General features: G+C 42.2%; 1 protein-coding gene across 2 annotated transcripts in view; it reads right to left on the reverse strand.

The window, feature by feature from the left end:
* The window catches only part of KCNG2 (potassium voltage-gated channel modifier subfamily G member 2), a 48,542-nt gene extending 33,210 nt beyond the window's left edge, over nucleotides 1-15,332 (reverse strand). Inside the window, exon 1 of one of the 2 annotated variants that reach the window (XM_035125801.3) lies at nucleotides 15,194-15,332. The gene's annotated coding sequence lies outside the window, so the exon portion shown is untranslated. Of the gene's footprint in view, nucleotides 1-15,148 lie in introns of both variants that reach the window. The other variant, XM_088676259.1, reaches the window with a different exon arrangement.
* Nucleotides 15,333-18,558: the final 3,226 nt, after the last annotated feature.

The following is an 18,558-nucleotide window of genomic DNA, read 5'->3' on the forward strand; positions in this document are numbered from 1 at the left end:
GTTCCAAAAGCAATTATATTTTCAGAGTTAAATGTTAATATATATGGGGAGGGAGAAAGTGTAAACCCTGCTTCCAGCAGCAGCAGCGAATGGCTGCCACTTGCTAGCCAGCCAGTACAAAATGGGCTTGGAGCAAAGAATTTTGGACCACAAAAGGCCGGTGAAGATTTACAGTATCACAAGGGGGCTGCTTGTTCTTGTGCAAGTAATTTTATATGCTTAAATGAAGGGCACACGTAACTTTTTTAAATAACTGAAAACCAGAGTCGTTCACATTCTAGCATTATTCTAATTTATTTCTTGCAAATGACTTACAAGCAGGCAATGTGAATTCCTTGTAAATTTGCATCAGGCTGCAGGCCAATTAACACCATCTGTGTATAGATGACTACACAAATTAATCATTCCAAACTATCCATAATTATTTTTCCTGGACATCTTGTATGACTAACCAGAAGAGAGGAATCTGTACAGGTGCCACAGACTGATGTGGGAAGAAAGGGAGGGCACAATAATCTCCAACATTTGGTCTTGCCTGGGAAAAGTCCTTCAGACTATTCTGCTGAAGACCAAGAATGAATGATGGTAAAAGTTCAGCCAAGCCAATCTCTCTCAACAAAGAATGTTCAGGGGTCAGGCGACTGTTGTTAACCGGTCCCTGCCAATTCCCCCTAACTAACGATTTAAAGCAGGCAATATGATAATTCTATGTTTTCTCCCAGACCTTTTGTTTCCATGAGGCATGTGCCCTAAGATCCTAAACCAAGCTGTATGTTCTGGCTCACTTTCTGTTTTACGTCTTTACATTATTGCTAAATTTGTTAAAATTTATACGTGGGAGCATAAAACATTCTGTCATTTGTTAACGGAGTCCAATGTTATTATTAACAATATTTTATCTACAAAGTTCCAATCAGCAAATATGAAGACACAACCAATTTAGAATACTGCATTTCCCTTGCAGATGGAAACACTGAGGCAATATATGCAGCCAGTTTTTGGCATTCAGTTTTGTTGTACCTTTAGGAAATAGCTTTTAAATGATGTCGCTTGAAATCTCTGTACATTTTCTATTAAAATATATAACAGTTTTCGATCCAACTTGTGATTGGCACATTCGTAAGTTGAAAAAAATGTGTAAGTCGAATCCCATAGGAATGCATTGGGAGAAAAAATCCGTAAGTCAAAGCAACCCTATCTAAAAATTCGTAAGTAGGAAAAAATCCTATCTAAACCGCATCCAAGATGGCAGACGGAGCTCCGTTCGTAAGTAGAAACATTCGTAAGTAGAGGTACCACTGTATAACCTCTTTATTTCTGTCTCTGGTATACACCAGAGCAGGCACCCCCAAACTTCGGCCCTCCAGATGTTTGGGACTACAATTCCCATCTTCCCTGACCACTGGTCCTGTTAGCGAGGGATCATGGGAGTTGTAGGCCAAAACATCTGGAAGGCTGCAGTTTGGGGATACCTGCACCAGAGCTATTCAGGTCATGCTGCAATACAACCAGGTCATTAAGCCCCTGCTCTGCAGTGGTTTTTAAACAGACCTCTGCAACTTGTGACCAATCAGAATCCAACCCACAAGCCATGTATGACAAGTTACCCGGGGGGGGGGGTGCTGCCTGATATGGATAACAGAAGAGCTGTGGAGCCCCTGGGAAGCCATGATCCATTGTTAGTTGGCTATGCCTTGCTTTGTGGATCCCAAATTTGCAGTTTTTCTTGACAATCAAGTGGAATATAAATCTTATTGGGGGGGATGCAGGCTTCATGCAGTTGGTCAAGGGAACCGTGGACTCAAAAAGGTTGAAAACCTCTGTGTTAGACTATTACCTTTATCACAAAGTGAAACTGGAAAGGCAACACTGCAAAAGTGATGGCTAATATTCTACTTTTCAGAGAGCACGTAATGGAGAAAAGAGGGAGACTGAAAAGACAATGCTGAGATTTAAAAACTAGCTTTACAGGCAACCTTATGAAACACTCAAGGAACCTCTGCTCATCCACATGACTTGCCAACTAGAGACATTTGATGACTCAGAAGATGGTAAAAGTTATATAGATTTGGAATGGCAGCTTTCAGAAAACACACACATTATCTGTTCCTCTCACAGGGTCCCAAAGGAACATGCTCAAGTCTAGGCTGTGCTGAGTGGAGCCAATACTTTTTGATATGTGGTTCCGGGGGGAGGGGGAGGGGAATAAAACATACTTCGGTGGCAGAAGGAAGATACCATTATTATTCAAGACAAGATCTGCACTCTGTGTGTGGTTTATGGCTTGTCACAGAAGTAGGCAAAAGGTACAAGAGCAATATGCTCCTTGTGGGCTGTGAGCCAGTTAAGTCCCAGGGCAGCTTGTTAAGTATTGCTGGGTTATCAGAGCACAAACAAATAATAGATCAGATGTCCTGCATTTGATTGAATATGATACTTTATTGATTTGTGGAGATGAATTTGATACAGGCTGGAATACAAGAGTTCATGCCATAGCAAATGTGTTAAGTGTGTAAGGTGCCACAAAACGGCTGATTTTACTACTGTAAACTAACGAACCCTCTTATGGTTGGATTATGGAATTCAAAAAAAGTTCTCCATCAAGGCAATAACAGGTATCTCAGTGTCGTAATCAGACTAAATCAAACTGGTATTGTTCTAGAAACCTGATGCAATTCAATAGCACCTGCTTGTTCAACAGCCTGCGTCAAAAAAGGAAAGGCAAGCATAGTTTTTTTGAGCCAGAACTGAATTGCAAAGCTGGCCTTCTACTTTCTCTTAATGAGGCATTAACAACCCCTGACAGCAAAGAACCCAGCCTCCAATAAGTTGCACATACTACTCCACAATCCAGTCTGCTTTAGGAAGAGCGAGGCAGGCTGAAAATGATCCAAATGAACAGGACAAAACTGAGGTGAAGAACATTCAAACTCCGCATCCTAACTTGGGACTCCCAAGCTGAACTGAATTCAAAAGATTTTGCCTGCACCATCAACAGCAAATTCGTTCCAGCCAACAGATGATGACTCAAAGTTCAGATGAAGAGTGTTGGGTCTTACCAGGTCATGCACAAACTGGAAGAAGCAAACACAATGACAAAGCTTCAAGGTGGCACTGAAAAAAATGCATAAAAATTTAGTGAAACAGCAAGATGTCCAATGTTAAATGTCCCATTTTTCCATATTATTCTGAGGTGTTGTCTTTCTTGCTGCTGTTGTCTGCTCTGCTTTGTTTGCGTTTGGTGCTGCTCTCTCTCTTTCATTCATTTACCGACCAGAACAGCTCTACTGTACAAGACTTTGCAGACACATTGGCAGCCAAGAAGGGAAGTTACTTTGCAGCCACGACTGCCACAGCGTAGTCTTTCGAAAATGATATATTTAGCAATTGGCCAGCTTCAGAGAAAGATGAGAACTACTTGTGCTCTAGTTGTCTTTCTTCCTGCTTCAGCTGTCTCCGTCGAGGGAGACATGTTCTGACAAAGTGTGAAAGGGCATCTCAAAATGATTGTGCCAGTGATCTAAGACAGCCTTTCCCAACCTGGTGCCCTCTAGATGTTTTGAAATACAGCTCTCACCAGGCCCAGCCGCCACAGCTGATGGGCACAACATCAAGGAAGGCTGGTCTATTTTACCAGTAAACTAATCTGTCAAGAAGTACTATCAAGGTTAATAGAGGTCTCTGCCAGAGAGTCCTGCAGATGTTGGATTCATGGGTTATTCTAAGTCAGCATAAAAAAGATACTCATATGTACCTTCTGAATATGGTATGGCAACAGTGCTCAATTACAACTGGAGAAGATTGCTCTTAATGACAACATTAACAAAACAGAAGAGGAAGAACAGGTTTTAGAGAAGTTTTCAAAACCAAACAGAAAAAGAATGCAACTCTTTAAAACACACTCCCCACCCCCCAATGTATCGAATTATTTTAAAAAGAAACCATCCTGTAGTACAACATAAGACATTTTCTTAAGGAACTAAAAACAAAAAATGCAACAAATATCTATAGTAGAGTAATTCTCAAGCTGGGTCTAGAAACCTCAAGAATTATGAGGAACGGTTGAAGGAACTGGGCATGTTTAGCCTGGTAAAGAGAAGACTGGGAGGTGATATGATAGCCATCTTCAAATGATTGAAGGGCTGTCACATGGAGGATGGACCAAGCTTGTTTTCAAGCTACAAGAAAGGAGATTCTGAGTAAACATCAGGAAGAACCTTCTGACAGTAAGAGCTCTTAAAAAGGGCAACAGTCTCCCTCAGGAGGTTGTGGACTTGCCTTCATTGGAAGTTTTAAAGCCAAGGTTGGATGGTCATCTGTCATGGGTGCTTTAGCTGAGATTCTTGCATTGCAGGGGGTTGGACTAGATGACCCTTGGGGTCCCTTCGAACTCTACAATTCTACGATTCAGCAATACTGATTACACTTGGCAAGAAATTCTCAGATCACTTATTCTGGAACAGCCTCGCAAAACCCTCACAGTACTGTACTGTTAATAAGGGGGGGGGAGAGGTAAAGGACCCCTGGACGGTTTAGTCCAGTCAAAGGCGACTATGGGGTTGCGGTGCTCATCTCGCTTTCAGGCCGAGGGAGCCAGAGTTTGTCGACAGACAGTTTTCCGGGTTATGTGGCCAGCATGACTAAACCACTACTGGCGCATGGAGGACCGTGACGAGTGCCAGAGCGCACGGAAACGCCATTTACCCTCCTGGCGCAGCAATCCCTATTTATTCACTTGTGCAGGCATCCTTTCGAACTGCTAAGAAGCAGTATTTGTCAGGGGAGGGGGGGTCATACTCTAAAATCTCTGGCTGTTGCCAAGAATTGTAATGTCCATCAAATTCAAGAAGGGTCAACTTTGGGTATTCTTAACTTTTTGAGGAAATTGGTTGGTAATGATTGCAATGCTAGATAGTTTTGCAAACTATACTGGAAACATACTGCAATTCTTTGGTCATCCTAAACAAAAGGATGAATCCTTACAACATAGTGACATGAATTTGTGATACATATGCCCCGTCTCAACATTTATTTTCTGGAGCTCTGTGCTTTTGTATTATTTTCCTATTTCTGATTAGCATCTTTCCTCAAAAGGTCAGCCTAGGACAAAGAAACATTTAAAGTCATCAGAGGCAATCATCTTGATTGCTATACTTTAAATAAAAATGTTCAACTGGGGAATGTCCATCGAATATCACTTCAGTTTATGACCTCATTAAGTAAATAATCTTCTCAGTTCAAAACCATGCTTCAGTCTGCAACATTGGCATTAGGCCTAAAAGGTCATGAGGGTTGTTTCAGTTGCAGGACCTTGATGATGAAGAATTGAGAAATACATATAGGAAATGACATACCAGTATACAGCAGGAATTGGGAAACTCTGACCCTCAAGATGTTGTAGACTACAAATTTCTGATCAGTAGCCATGTTGGCTTCGGCCAATGAAATATGGAGTCTACCAACATCTCGAGGATCACAGGTTCCCCTTCTCCAGTCCAGCGGTTCTCAAACTTTTTTCCCTAGGCCACACTTTCAGAATAACAATTTGCTCATGTCACACCATTTTTTTTTTATTGACAAGAAAGAAATACATTGGAAAACAAACAACTCCTAGCAGTGCTGGATTTATAACATAGAACACAACTACTTTATAATATGATCACGGGACATCTAGAAAGTATAAACCCAAACAGCTACAGAAGAACATGAATCATTCCCCAAATATAATTATAAACAAGCCTCTTACCTACGTACCTTAGGTATGAATACAAATCCCATGAGAGCCTTTCTCTTTTCTCATCTTTCATTATTTGTCAGAGTTGAAAAACCCTGTTCACAACAATATGTCATGGAGAACTGTAGACTAGCTCACGCTCTTGAAGAGAGGCATGGATACTATTTCTGGTTGTATAGCCCCCCAAAATATTATTTTCATACTATACCATACTGCACTGAAATGTTTAAGAGTTCCTTTGATTGCTGTTGAATCTTCCTGCCACACTTGCCATCCTCTCCTGCCACACCAGTGTGGCACACAAAATCCTTTGAGAACCACTGCTCCTACGTCTCTTGTTCTCCACTCTGCCACCCCAAAATTGATTTGTATCAAGCCAAAACTCCTGATTCAGCAGTTTGCCTTCAACTTCTCTGTAGAGGTTACATCTGCATGTATGGTCAACCATAGGTTTTCAGAAACATTCCACGTATTCGGTACATTTGAATGCCGAAAGTGGGTGGGAATAAAGCTGGGCACACACTAAGTCCCTACATTGACCATCCTACCTATTTGCACCCAGACATTTGCAGAGCCTTAAGACTGTCACACTTGGCAAATTGCTTAATAATAGTCACTGTGGCTAGTGCTATACAGGGTCCTGCAATCCCAGGGTAGGCAACACCCTCATGAGATTGTTCCTACTCTAAATTGTCTCCCTGGGGCCATCTGTTCAGCCTCAATGTGATGCCTTTTATGTGTATTTTTTGTTCTCTTCTCTTTGCATAACAAGGGATTGGTAGCAGCCTGTGCATGGCAGTATAGTGTATCAGCACTTCTCTGAAGCAACTGCCTTGTTCTTCACCATCTGAGCTTTCCTCAGAAATAATTAAGTCTCTAGATGCTAAAATGGTGGAGGAAACCTCAGGAATGTAAACCAAACATAACTATATGCAGCAATTTATGTGTAAAACTTTATAGAGCCTTAAACTATTAATACACTCAGTGTACCCCAGAGATATGTTATACTGTTTATACTGGAGAGAGGTTAACTTAAAAGCTGGAAGTATTTCTTTAAAAAAGAAGAAGAAAGAAACATACAAGCAGAATATGTGCAGAACTTTTTTTAGGTGGAATTTGGGAGATCATCAGTTCTCTTTCTCTCCGATGTAGATTCAAGTACTGTAGATACTACCGGACAGGAAGAACATAAAAGTCATACCTGCACCATAGTGGTTCACAGATTATTGGGGCAACTCTTGAGATACAAACAAAAATTAATAAAGACGTCCTTTATAGGAACAGATCCACTGCTTATCCTGATTTACAACAAGCTGTGTCTTCCTCCTCCACTGGCCAGGGTGAACCAAAATAATTTTTTTATGGATAAATAAGGAAACATTTAAAAACAAATATATCTTTTTAAAACATGTTAGATCAGTTGTGTTTTTTAAAAATTATATCAAGTTTCTACAGGATGCAGATATAAATTCTGCAGTGCAAATACATAAATTCTGCAGATATATATATTCTGTAGTGGATAATATAACATCTCTATTTAGTTGCAAGCAGATATGTTTTACTTGTTATGGCAAGCAATATGTATACATTTAGGATACATATGTATACATTTAGGATATTTTGTACTCAGTACAAAATATAAAAAACTTGATTTATATTAGAACTTTAAACTGTTAATAACTTAAACTCCCCTGATTTAAATCAATATAACCTGATACTAGTTTCCCATAAATCAACACTGAGAAGGACTGTGATGACAGGGCAAGGACAGGCTCAATGACAAGAATCATACAGGAAATAAAACAAAAGCAGAACAAAATTGTTTTTCAAAGCACCCGATTGTCCTCCAATTTAGCAAACAGTAAACTGAAAGCAGATCAAGCCTGCCATCTGGACATTACTCTTATTATTTCCATCAGGCAGCTCTCATTAATTTTCTAAACCCATTATGTCATACTCAAACATTAAAAAGTGGGTTCCTTTCTCTTTGGGGCTGTCACCTTTTCAACCTGCACTCAATTTTCCAGTAGGAAGCAGAACACTCTAGAATCTAGATGCAGCAGAATCCTGTGCAGTTCTACTCAGAAGTAAGCCCCACTTAAGTTCAATGGGACTTGCTGCTAGGTAAAGATGCACAGAACTACTGTATATTCTTAAGACTCTAGTCCTACACACACATATCTGGGACTCACCAATGAATAGCCATGCCTAAAACTGCATTGGCAATTGCAAGCAACGATCTATTTTAAGACTGCATATATTTAAGCTAATTAATATTTAAGTTAATTAATGTGTGCAAAAAAGCAGCAGGCTGAGGCTCTTGAAGAGATTGCAGTTGGCTTCCTGAGTTCAACACCCTTCTGGAGGAGCCAGAAGGACAGAGCTACCCCCTGACTCTTCTATCTTGGTTAGGGTTCCAAATAACACGAATGTTAACAAATGTGAAAGCTAATTAATGCAAGAATAGTATTTTTCTCCTTTTTCATTTGCTGTGAGAGCTGTTGTAGCTGAAAAGCGACTAACCTCAACTGATTCTATAGGCACTAACCAATAATGTCCCCAACACAGTGGTACCTCAGGTTACAAATGCTTCGGGTTACAAACGCTTCAGGTTACAGACTCTGCTAACCCAGAAGTAGTACCTCAGGTTAAGAACTTTGCTTCAGGATAAGAACAGAAATGGCGTGGCGGCAGCAGGAGGCCCCATTAGCTAAAGTGGTACCTCAGGTTAAGAACAGTTTCAGGTTAAGAATAGACCTCCGGAACAAATTAAGTTCTTAACCAGAGGTATCACTGTACTACTACATAGCTCACTGAGGCAATGGGTGAGCCAACGAACAAAATTGCACCTTTTCGCCACATATGAGGAGATTCTGGTAAAATCAGATAGAGGCTGGAAATTAAAATCATATGGTGAAATAAAAGAGGTTTCGACTGGATGGTTGCAGTACCACCAAGTGAATGACGCATTTTCAAAAGATAAAAAAATTAGGATTTGAAGATAAAAGGTCCAAATTCCAAATAGAATTGTTGGAAGGCAGAGTGAAATTGTTATTGAAAATGTATAATTTTCTGTTAGAATGGTTTACAAAAGATGAAATGACAAAAGATGTGATGATAAGATGGGCAAAAGATTTTGGGCATAACATTGAATACGATGCGTGGTTGAAATTATGGAATGAAACATTGAAATTTACTGCATCTACCGCTTTGAAAGAGAATGTAATTAAAATGATGTATAGATGGTATTTAACACCAGTAAAATTAGCTAAAATGTATAGGATGAGTAGTAAAACATGTTGGAAATGTAAAGATAAAGATGGTGAATTTTATCATATGTGGTGGACATGCAAGAAAGTAAAAGGATTTTGGGAAATGATATACAATTAGTTGAAAAAGATGTTTAAGTACACCTTTCCCAAAAAACCCCGAAGCTTTCTTATTGGGACTAATGGGAGAGGAAATAGCAAAGGGAGATCAGAGACTATTTATGTATGCTACAACTGCGGTGAGGACTTTATTAGCCCCAAAATGGAAATTACAGGAGATACCAACGATTGAGGAGTGGCAGATGAAAATGATGGACTATGCAGAACTGGCAAAGTTGACCTGTGGGATCCGAAACCAGGGAGATACAAAGTTCCAGAAGGAATGGAGCAAATTTATTGACTATATGGAGAAAAACTGTAGAAGTTTAAGGACACTGGCGGGACTGAAGTAAATCCTACGAATTTAATCTATACATGTTTGTAAAAAGGAACTGCGAGATACGAGTGAGAAACAAAGCCGAATGACGGGAGGGAGGGAAGTCACAGCTCAGCAGAGCGTAAGGAACTGAGAGGGGGAATTTAAGATGGAATGTAATTGTTTTTGTTTTGTTGTTTTTTGTTTATTTGAAAAATCTAATAAAATTATCTTAAAAAAACAAAACAAAATGGCACCTTTTCAGGAGCTCAATACTGTGGGCTGGATGCTAGAAAGCTACAGACCTGCTATATGACAATGCTATCTGGAATGCACCACCCCTACTCCAGGGGCCTCAAGAAACTAGGCAATATAAGAAGACCCTGAGACAACAATCAAGAATGAACTGGGATTTTATGTCAGGACAATCCTAGATCATCTAGATTCTAGTCAGAAGCAATCCTCGTTTTCAATGAGCTTAAAAGGTAAAGGGACCCCTGACCATTATGTCCAGTCGTGACCAACTCTGGGGTTGGTCATCTCGCTTTATTGGCCAAGGGAGCCGGCGTTCAGCTTCTAGATCATGTGGCCAGCATGACAAAGCCGCTTCTGGTGAACCAGAGCAGTGCACGGAAACGCCGTTTACCTTCCCGCTGTATTTATCTACTTGCACTTTGACGTGCTTTCGAACTGCTAGGTTGGCAGGAGCTGGGACCGAGCAACGGGAGCTCACCCTGTCGTGGGGATTCGAACCGCCGACTTTCTGATCAGCAAGCCCTAGGCTCTGTGATTTAACCCACAGCGCCACCCGCTTACTCCAAGATTTTAGAATTGCAGTCTAAGTGCCCATCTTCAAAGGTTATACGAAACACAAAGAAAAACTGTAATTCCCTTATCTTGCATGAAAGTAATTCTTTCCCTCTCATCATTCCACTTACGTGGTAAATAGGGGTAGGGAACCTGTGGCCCTCCAGATGTTATTGGACTACAACTCCCATCATCACTGACCATTGGCCATGTTGGCTGGGACTGATGGGAATGGGAGTCTTGAGGACAACAAGTTATCCACCCCATCTAAAGTATTGCTAACTTTTTTTTGGGGGGGGCAATACCACTGTGTTCCCCTGTTGCTGTTATATTTTAAATTATATTACATGTTTATTTGATGCAATCTTTCAATCTTATATTTTACTGCATTCCAAATTTTAAGCCATATTCAATTCTGAAAAATGCAAGGTTTACCCTTTTTTAAAAAAGTAATGAAAAGCTCATTCTTGATACAAAACATATAAAGTGAGAATATTCTGTCTCAATGTATCGTGAGCACCATGTTTTTTCATCTGAAATGTACTGGTATGAAAAAGAAAATTAATTGAAAAAAAGCGCAAAAACACCTGAATAAAATTGTTTTTCCATTCCACATGATTAGGCACAGTGTGTGTAAATTCTGATGCATGTTTTCTCATTTCTGCTGTCATTCGTTGCCATTTCCACCAAATAAAATGCATTAACAGTGCAAGGGTAGACTACCAAAGGTAGTAGAACCACTGCAATCCAATGGACTTATCATCCTTGCAGGATGGAAGTGAGGTTAGGGACCATCCATTTCTGTTTATTGTGTGGGTGGTGGGACTGTTAATTAACAATTTTCCTCCCACAGGGAACAAGAGGGAAATAAAATATGCCAGTTCCTGGACTGGCACAGTTTCATCTCTTGTTTGGTTCTGTGTTTTTCGATCCAAGCCTCCTCCTGGTGTGTCCTTAGCACACCCCAATGCAAGCAGAAAAAGACCCATGCAAGTTTCAGCAGTGGTAGGTAGAGAACATCTAATATCAGGTCTCTCTCTCCAAATTTGGAGAAGAAGCAGCTTTCTATGGATGCTGGATCATCATATCAGGGGCTATAGGACTGCAGGATCTGGCTAAAATCCTGTATCCACTTTCCTGGGAGGAAGGCTCATTGAACTTAACAGGGTTTCTTTTTGAGTAGACATGTACAGGATTACTCTGTGAATTATACTTTGTAGAATAATAATAAAATACACAAATGGAGAGCTAGTGTGGTGTCACCAGAAGTCTGAATGATCGCACATAAAGGGTCGGATCAGGCTGGGTCAGCCATGAAGATCACAGTGACACTTTGAACAAGGCACCATGTTTCATCCTAACCTACAGTGGGAAAAGAAACATAAAATAAAATTATGCCTACTGCCCTGGGCTCCTTGGGAGAAAGAGGGGAGATAACTGGGAATAAAAAAAAATGAATAAATTTTGAGTAACTTTCCATAAAAGGAAAATGCCATTTCCCAATGGATCGACAACTGTGAAAATACATTGGCTCAGGTAATAAACAGATATTACCAAATGAAAGATGTTTTGTATCATAACATGGAAAACATTTTCCCCCATATACTACAGAAGGGGATACTGTATATCTCTTTGGGGGATATGACATACTCTACAAGCAAAGTCTGTGGAAACATCAAGGAGAATGAAAATGGAGATGCAGGTACAAAGTCAAGATTGCTTGCTATAAAAGGACTGGCAGGGGGCACGCAGGGGGGGGGATATGGATGAAAAACCCTTGGAGAAACTCTCTTAGCGTAAAATGGCCCATGAAGTCAGATGGAAGTCAACTGCTTTCTCGCAGCTAATTTTAATCTCATCTCTGAAACTGAGTCTATACTCATTTGCAGTTACACCATTGTCAAATCAGAATGTGTCATAAATGATTAAACAGGCAAACTTATGCCGCAGCCCTTTACACCCTTACTTAGCCCTATGCGCGTTACTTCCGAGTAGACCTGCAGAGGACTGAGCAGCCAGGATGCTTTTTTTTATGATAGTGGTATGAGTTTGGTATGAGGGGAGTAGGCTGTATGCTGGCAACCCTTCTAATCTTTGGATCCAGCAAGAGTTACAAGTGTTAAAATATAAGCAAGGATTCAAATTCCTGGTGAGCGTATACAGCCTAGGAAATGGGCCATTAAGGTAACAAAGGAAGTGGCTCAGCACCAGAGGTCAAATGGGTAGGCCCCCTCCCTCTCTCAACTTGTTGGTAGTTAGAAAGACATAAAGCCAGAGTGGAGAGTTAAGTGATAGGAATTAGAAGCCAGAAAGGGGTGGGGGGGGTGGGGACAACAAGCTGGGAAGCCAGAGAGATGTTTGATTTCTGTTTGAATCTAAGGCTGTGACTATGGGGGCAGCAAGGCCATCTTGGAGTGTTAATGCTGTGATCCCCTCCATCACAGGCTGGATATACTGTATGTGTAAATAAACCATGCATCGTAAAGACACCATCTCCACTGACCCTCCTTCTGAAGGAAACATGAATACCTGAGGGAGCGTCTCCTCCCCCATCGTTCTGCCCAGACACCGAGGTCCAGCGCCGAGGGCCTTCTGGTGGTTCCCTCGCTACGAGAAGCCAAGTTACAGGGAACCAGGCAGAGGGCCTTCTCGGTAGTGGCACCCACCCTGTGGAATGCCCTCCCATCAGAGGTCAAAGAGAACAACAATTACCAGCCTTTAGAAGGCATCTCAAGGCAGCCCTGTTTAGGGAAGCTTTTAATGTTTGATGGATTTCTGTATTTGAATATTTTGTTGGAAGCCGCCCAGAGTGGCTGGGGGAACCCGGCCAGTTATTATTATTATTATTATTATTATGAACCCTGTGTAAGCACCCAGAACCTGGAATATTGCACCACTCAAGAGTCTGGGGTGGCATGCAACTATATATATATGTCATAATGACACTGCTTGCCTCTGCAGGTGGCAACTTCATGCAGGGAACAAATTCTAAGAAGCTGCTCTAAGACATAAACCAAGTTAAGGTCAACTTTACCTGGGCTTGACAAAGACAAAAAAAGGGACTGTGTCTCACATACACATACACCAATGTACAGAATAACTAAAACAAGTTTATCCTGAATATAAATAAGCAGCTGACTTTATGCTTTCAGCTCTTGAAGGATTAGCTCTTACAATTTACAATGCTCTCTCAAACAAAACAAGCCCAAGTCCCCTTTGTCACTTAAATTTCAAATAAGACCTTAAACAACGGACACAATGGAGCTAAACTACAAGCATTAAGATTCCCAACACAGATGAAATCTTAAATTATATTGTTACACACAGTACAGTGAACACAGTGCATGCAACCAGAAAGTATACTCTATAAATACTAAGCATAACATGCACAGTATTTTGGCATCTAGCTTTTAAGTGAAAACACCATAACCCCTTGTTGAAAAACATACTGAGCTCTTCCATTCTAAGGACGACCGATTTCTTCTACATTTGATTAAAGTGAAGTTTTATTCTTAAGGGTCACTTGGTTCATCCGTGTTCATCCACACATTATAAAATGCAGAGGCAGATTCACTTTAGGAAAACAAAAAGGCACTTTGATGACAACCAAGCCCAATTATCTGAAAGCCAAAACAGTGATGATCAATTATAGCTTACACACATAGCGTTCTCCTTCTAAAAATAAAACCCACTAATTTTTCATCATGCAACCGGTTTCTTTTTTACTAATCTTTGATGCATACCACACTTATAAATTATATGATACCATTTTAATTTATTTACCTATCACAGTTCCAGGAACACCTACTTTCATATGGGAGTAAAGTGGGTGCATTTCCCATGTGGGCAGTTACTAGTACCAATAATTTATCTTATGGATGGATGGAGGTGATGAGAACCTGGCAGCAGCTTGGCTCTGGGTCACAGAAACTACAAGTCACCACCCGTCCCATACGAATTCAAGACCACCCTAAACATACCATGCAAGACGCGGTGGTCTTTTCTAAACCATACACACCTTGGTCCTGCAACAGAGCAGATTTTGAGTAAAGTGAGGTCTGGGCTTTTGGAGGAAAAAAAGAGAAAGCAAGCAATCTCACTTTTTGGTTCTCTTTTGTTTCATGCCCTTGTTTGTTAAGTCAGAATGCAAAATATCAACTATAGCAGCTCCTGAAGTTTGCTTTCTTCCTGCCTAATGAGGACCGGAGGCCAGGCATTGAGAAGAAAGGAACCTCACTCCACTTATTACATGTGATGTGAACCATTAGGCTGATAACAGGCGATGCACCACAGCATTCCATTTCAGCAGGAATCTGAGGAGTTCAAGAGAGGGAAAACAGCAGAGAAAGTCCCTGCCAACGCCTTTACAGACAATCTAGCCACCCAGCTCCTTGCACCCAGCAAGAAGGAAGGGAGACTTGGGGTTTCCTTAGAATCTTGGTAACCTAAAAAAAAGCAAAATTTAAAAAAAATCCTTCCAGTAGCACCTTAGAGACCAACTAAGTTTGTCATTCATTGGTATGAGCTTTCGTGTGCATGCACACTTCTTCGGATACACACGAAAGCTCATACCAATGACAAACTTAGTTGGTCTCTAAGGTGCTACTGGAAGGATTTTTTTTATTTTGTTTCGACTACGGCAGACCAACACGGCTACCTACCTGTAGCTAAAAAAAGAAAAAGCAGGAGGCTTTTAGATGCTGGAACTGGTTCTCTCTTTGAAATCAAGTTGGACCGGATCTCATGCAGATATCTAGCCCCCTTCGCTAAGCTACGGCACTATCCTCGCGCTTAAAGGCTGCAATGCTACGAGGTCTTCGCTGGGAACAAGCAGGACTTGCACCCGAGTACTCACGCCGCAAGGCTCGGGCTGCGCGTGGAGCCCTCTTTTTTAAACGCATCTGGCCAATTCGCAGCTCCTACCCAAACTTCCCGCTCGCCTCGGCGCCGGCTCCTTGGCTCGCTCACCTCCACTTTCCAGCAACTCTGCTGCTTAGCTCCTTCCCTCGCTGCGAAGCCGCTCCCAAGCTCCGGCAACAACCAAAGACGGACTTTCCCCTCTCCTTTTTTTTGCCCCGCGGATGGATAGGAAGGAAGGGACGAGGCTGCGCGCTCCCCAGCCCAGGCTCCTTCCGACGCTTCAAGCTGACCCTCTCGGCGGCGGCGGCGCGCTGCAGGTGCTTCCCCAATCCCGTCCGGCCACTAGTAGCAGGAAGGCGCCCTGCCGGCTCGGAGGAGGCAGCCCAGAAACGGGGCGGGGGAGCAGGACGCCGCCCCGCGCCACCTCGCCTCAGGCGCCGCCTTCTGCGCGCACACTCGCTTGCCGCTAGAAGCCCCGGGTGCAGGAGCGGCGCCTCCGTCGCGCTTCCCGGAGCGGCGCCTCGCCCGGCATTGCCGCGCGTTTGGGCGGGCTGCGGAGGGCGCGAGCGCTGCGTGTCCCCAGGAGGCTGGCGAGGGCGGGAAAGCGGGCGGCTCGCTCCTCCCGCGCGCCCTGAAGGGGCTTTTTTGGCGGTTCCCCCGCTGCTACGAAGTCCTAAGCAACGAGAAGGAAAGCGCCTCTTGAGCCTAGCACTGGAGGGGCTGAACTTTTCTTGACGCGCACTCAACGTGTTGCAGATATTAATATTGCGACTGCTGGAAGCATAAGAACCGACTACTCATTGTCCACACCCATAAAAATATTCAAACTTTCACTGGCAGAACTCTTTGAACTAAAGCAGAAAATGTCAAATGGAACGAGCCCCAAATATACATACGATGTCCAGCATAGGCTTAAAGGTAAAGGGACCCCTGACCATTAGGTCCAGTCGTGACCGACTCTAGGGTTGCGGTGCTCATCTCGCTTTAGTGGCCGAGGGAGCCGGCGTACAGCTTCCAGGTCATGTGGCCAGCATGACAAAGCTGCTTCTGGCGAACCACAGCAGCACACAGAAACGCTGTTTACCTTCCCGCTGGAGCGGTACCTATTTATCTACTTGCACTTTGATGTACTTTCAAACTGCTAGGTGGGCAGGAACAGGGACCAAGCAACAGGAGCTCACCCCATCGCGGGGATTTGAACCACCGACCTTCTGATCGGTAAGCCCTAGGCTCTGTGGTTTAACCCACAGCACCACCCACATAAGCATAGGCTTAGCATCTTACAAAATATGAAATAATCCAAGCAGATTCAAAAGCTCTCTCTCTCTCCCTCCCTCCACAGCCTGCATACCAGCCTCCAGACTGTTTACTCCAGAAGAGCTTCTTTTACATATTCATTGACTTTGGGAGAAAAGACTCAAAAGCCAATTCCCTTCAAAATGGTGATTTTGCAACCCAGTACCTCTCACATGATCTCGGGTTACAACACTCACATGTTAGCTACCAGAGAAACAATGAAACAACCTCCAGTTAGTTAATCAGTAACCTAACGAGATCTCAAAGTGCTCTCCTTGCTTTCAATATACCGGTAGCCCCATTTAGGGGGGGACCCATGTTGAACCTTTCCCCCAATATACATTTAGTCATTTTTCATTTCTGTGTCAATTACCGTAAACAAATTATACTTAACAATGCCTGCCCAAATAAAAGCAGCCACAACATGACCATATACCTTTGCCCCGCCACATCGAACAGGAAGCCATGACCAATTTCCTTCAACCTCATTTCAACCTGACCAGGATCCCGCCGCTTTTTGTTCTAACACCTGACCCTGACAGGCCCCACCCCACCCCCAATGCAGCAAGTAGCTCTAAAGGTCTCCTGCAGATTTTAAGAGACTGAATAAAACAATTAGTCTCACTTGATGCCGTGATGTTCTCGCCTCCATGTTACAAGCGCGGTGGCCCCAGGCTCTGCAGCTCTCTCAACTGCTTTCCCACCACTCTCAAAGTCAGCTTATACAACATACCTGGAGAGTTCGTGCTGCTGTGAGACATGTTCAAGCGGTTGCAGTGCATTATCTAACATGCAAGAGATGGGGTTTGTGTGTTTTTCAATCGCTTATGAATTGCTAAGTAGGTGCCTGTGACCTTTCGAGGTATTACAATTGGCATTCCAGTTCTAGCTAAAAGGAGCCAGCTTTTTGTACCATTCAACAGGAACAACTCCCCCCGTTGCTCTGGTGAACCATATCCATTAGCTCGTCCATTTGTGCGATTTATAAAACCTTGAAAAGCCTTTCTATAAAGTAGGGATGAATCACATTTCCTGCCAACACAATTTTTGCAGCCACCGTTAGTAATAACTTGCAAAATAACTTACAAGTTATTACCTTCAACGTACAGTGATTAAAATCAGTACGGAAACATCAAATTTCAACAGTATTTATTCCCACTGTCTGGCTTTTAAAAATCTTCTTTCTCCTGTATCTCAGCCTGTTCTTGATGATACCATAAGGGCTGTTGTTCTCAGATTTGGAATCTTACCTCCTCTTGCCCATAGTTTTGTCAAGCAAGTCTTGCCGCTTTCAGTTGGTAAATATATTGAGAATTTCCTTTCTTCACTCTAGAGCCACCACTACAAGTTTAGTTCAGTTTCTTGTTATTTCCTTCACTGCTTATTAGAACATTCTACATTTGGGCCTTCCTGTTTCTACTCTTAAGCCACTGTCTTAAAATGCTCTTGCTTGGTTGATATTTTCTGCTGCTCATTCAAATATTTATACTCTCCTCTCCTCTGAACTCACTTGGTACGGTAATTCATCTCCAGTTTAAGCTTCTTCTACTTACTGCCTACCGTATACCTCTATATCACAGGTGAGAAAGCTTCATTTTATGTGACCTTGTTCTTCCATCTCATCAGAGTTGATGAGAGTTTACTTTATACCCAATGTTATGGCTTGGGGAAAATAAGTTTCCTCTCCACCCCTACCCCCGATCTGACTGAGACCAAATGGATAGTCTTGTCTCACTCTCTCCATATGCATTGCGTGCTGTCTGTACTAAAGAAATGAATTATTTTTACTGTATGCTTTCTAGAATAGTTGCTGTAATAATCTCTTGTACTTCCAAACCCCTTCTGTGCACATACCGTATTTGAGAGTAACCATCAAACTCATTAGGGCTTACTTCTAAGTATACTGCATAACCTGAGGTAGCCATAGTGAAATTTGAATCCTGTTGGTCTTTGTTTTGAATTAGGTAAAAATAAGTTTCTTCTCTGTCTGCCAGCATGCAAACCCTTGGCAGCAAAAAGGTTGCCCACTCCTGCTCTTTATCTTTAACCCCAGACTCTTTCTTTATATGTAACATTTTTTTAGCTAAGTCTAAGATTACTGTATTTCCTCTCCTTTTATTCATTTTCCCTTGCTGCTTTCTAGCCCTGGAATGTCCTTGCAGCCCTGAGAGACATCA

The sequence above is a fragment of the Zootoca vivipara genome, chromosome 8 (assembly GCF_965207765.1).
Source record: "Zootoca vivipara chromosome 8, rZooViv2.hap1.1, whole genome shotgun sequence".
NCBI classification, from domain to species: domain Eukaryota; kingdom Metazoa; phylum Chordata; class Lepidosauria; order Squamata; family Lacertidae; genus Zootoca; species Zootoca vivipara.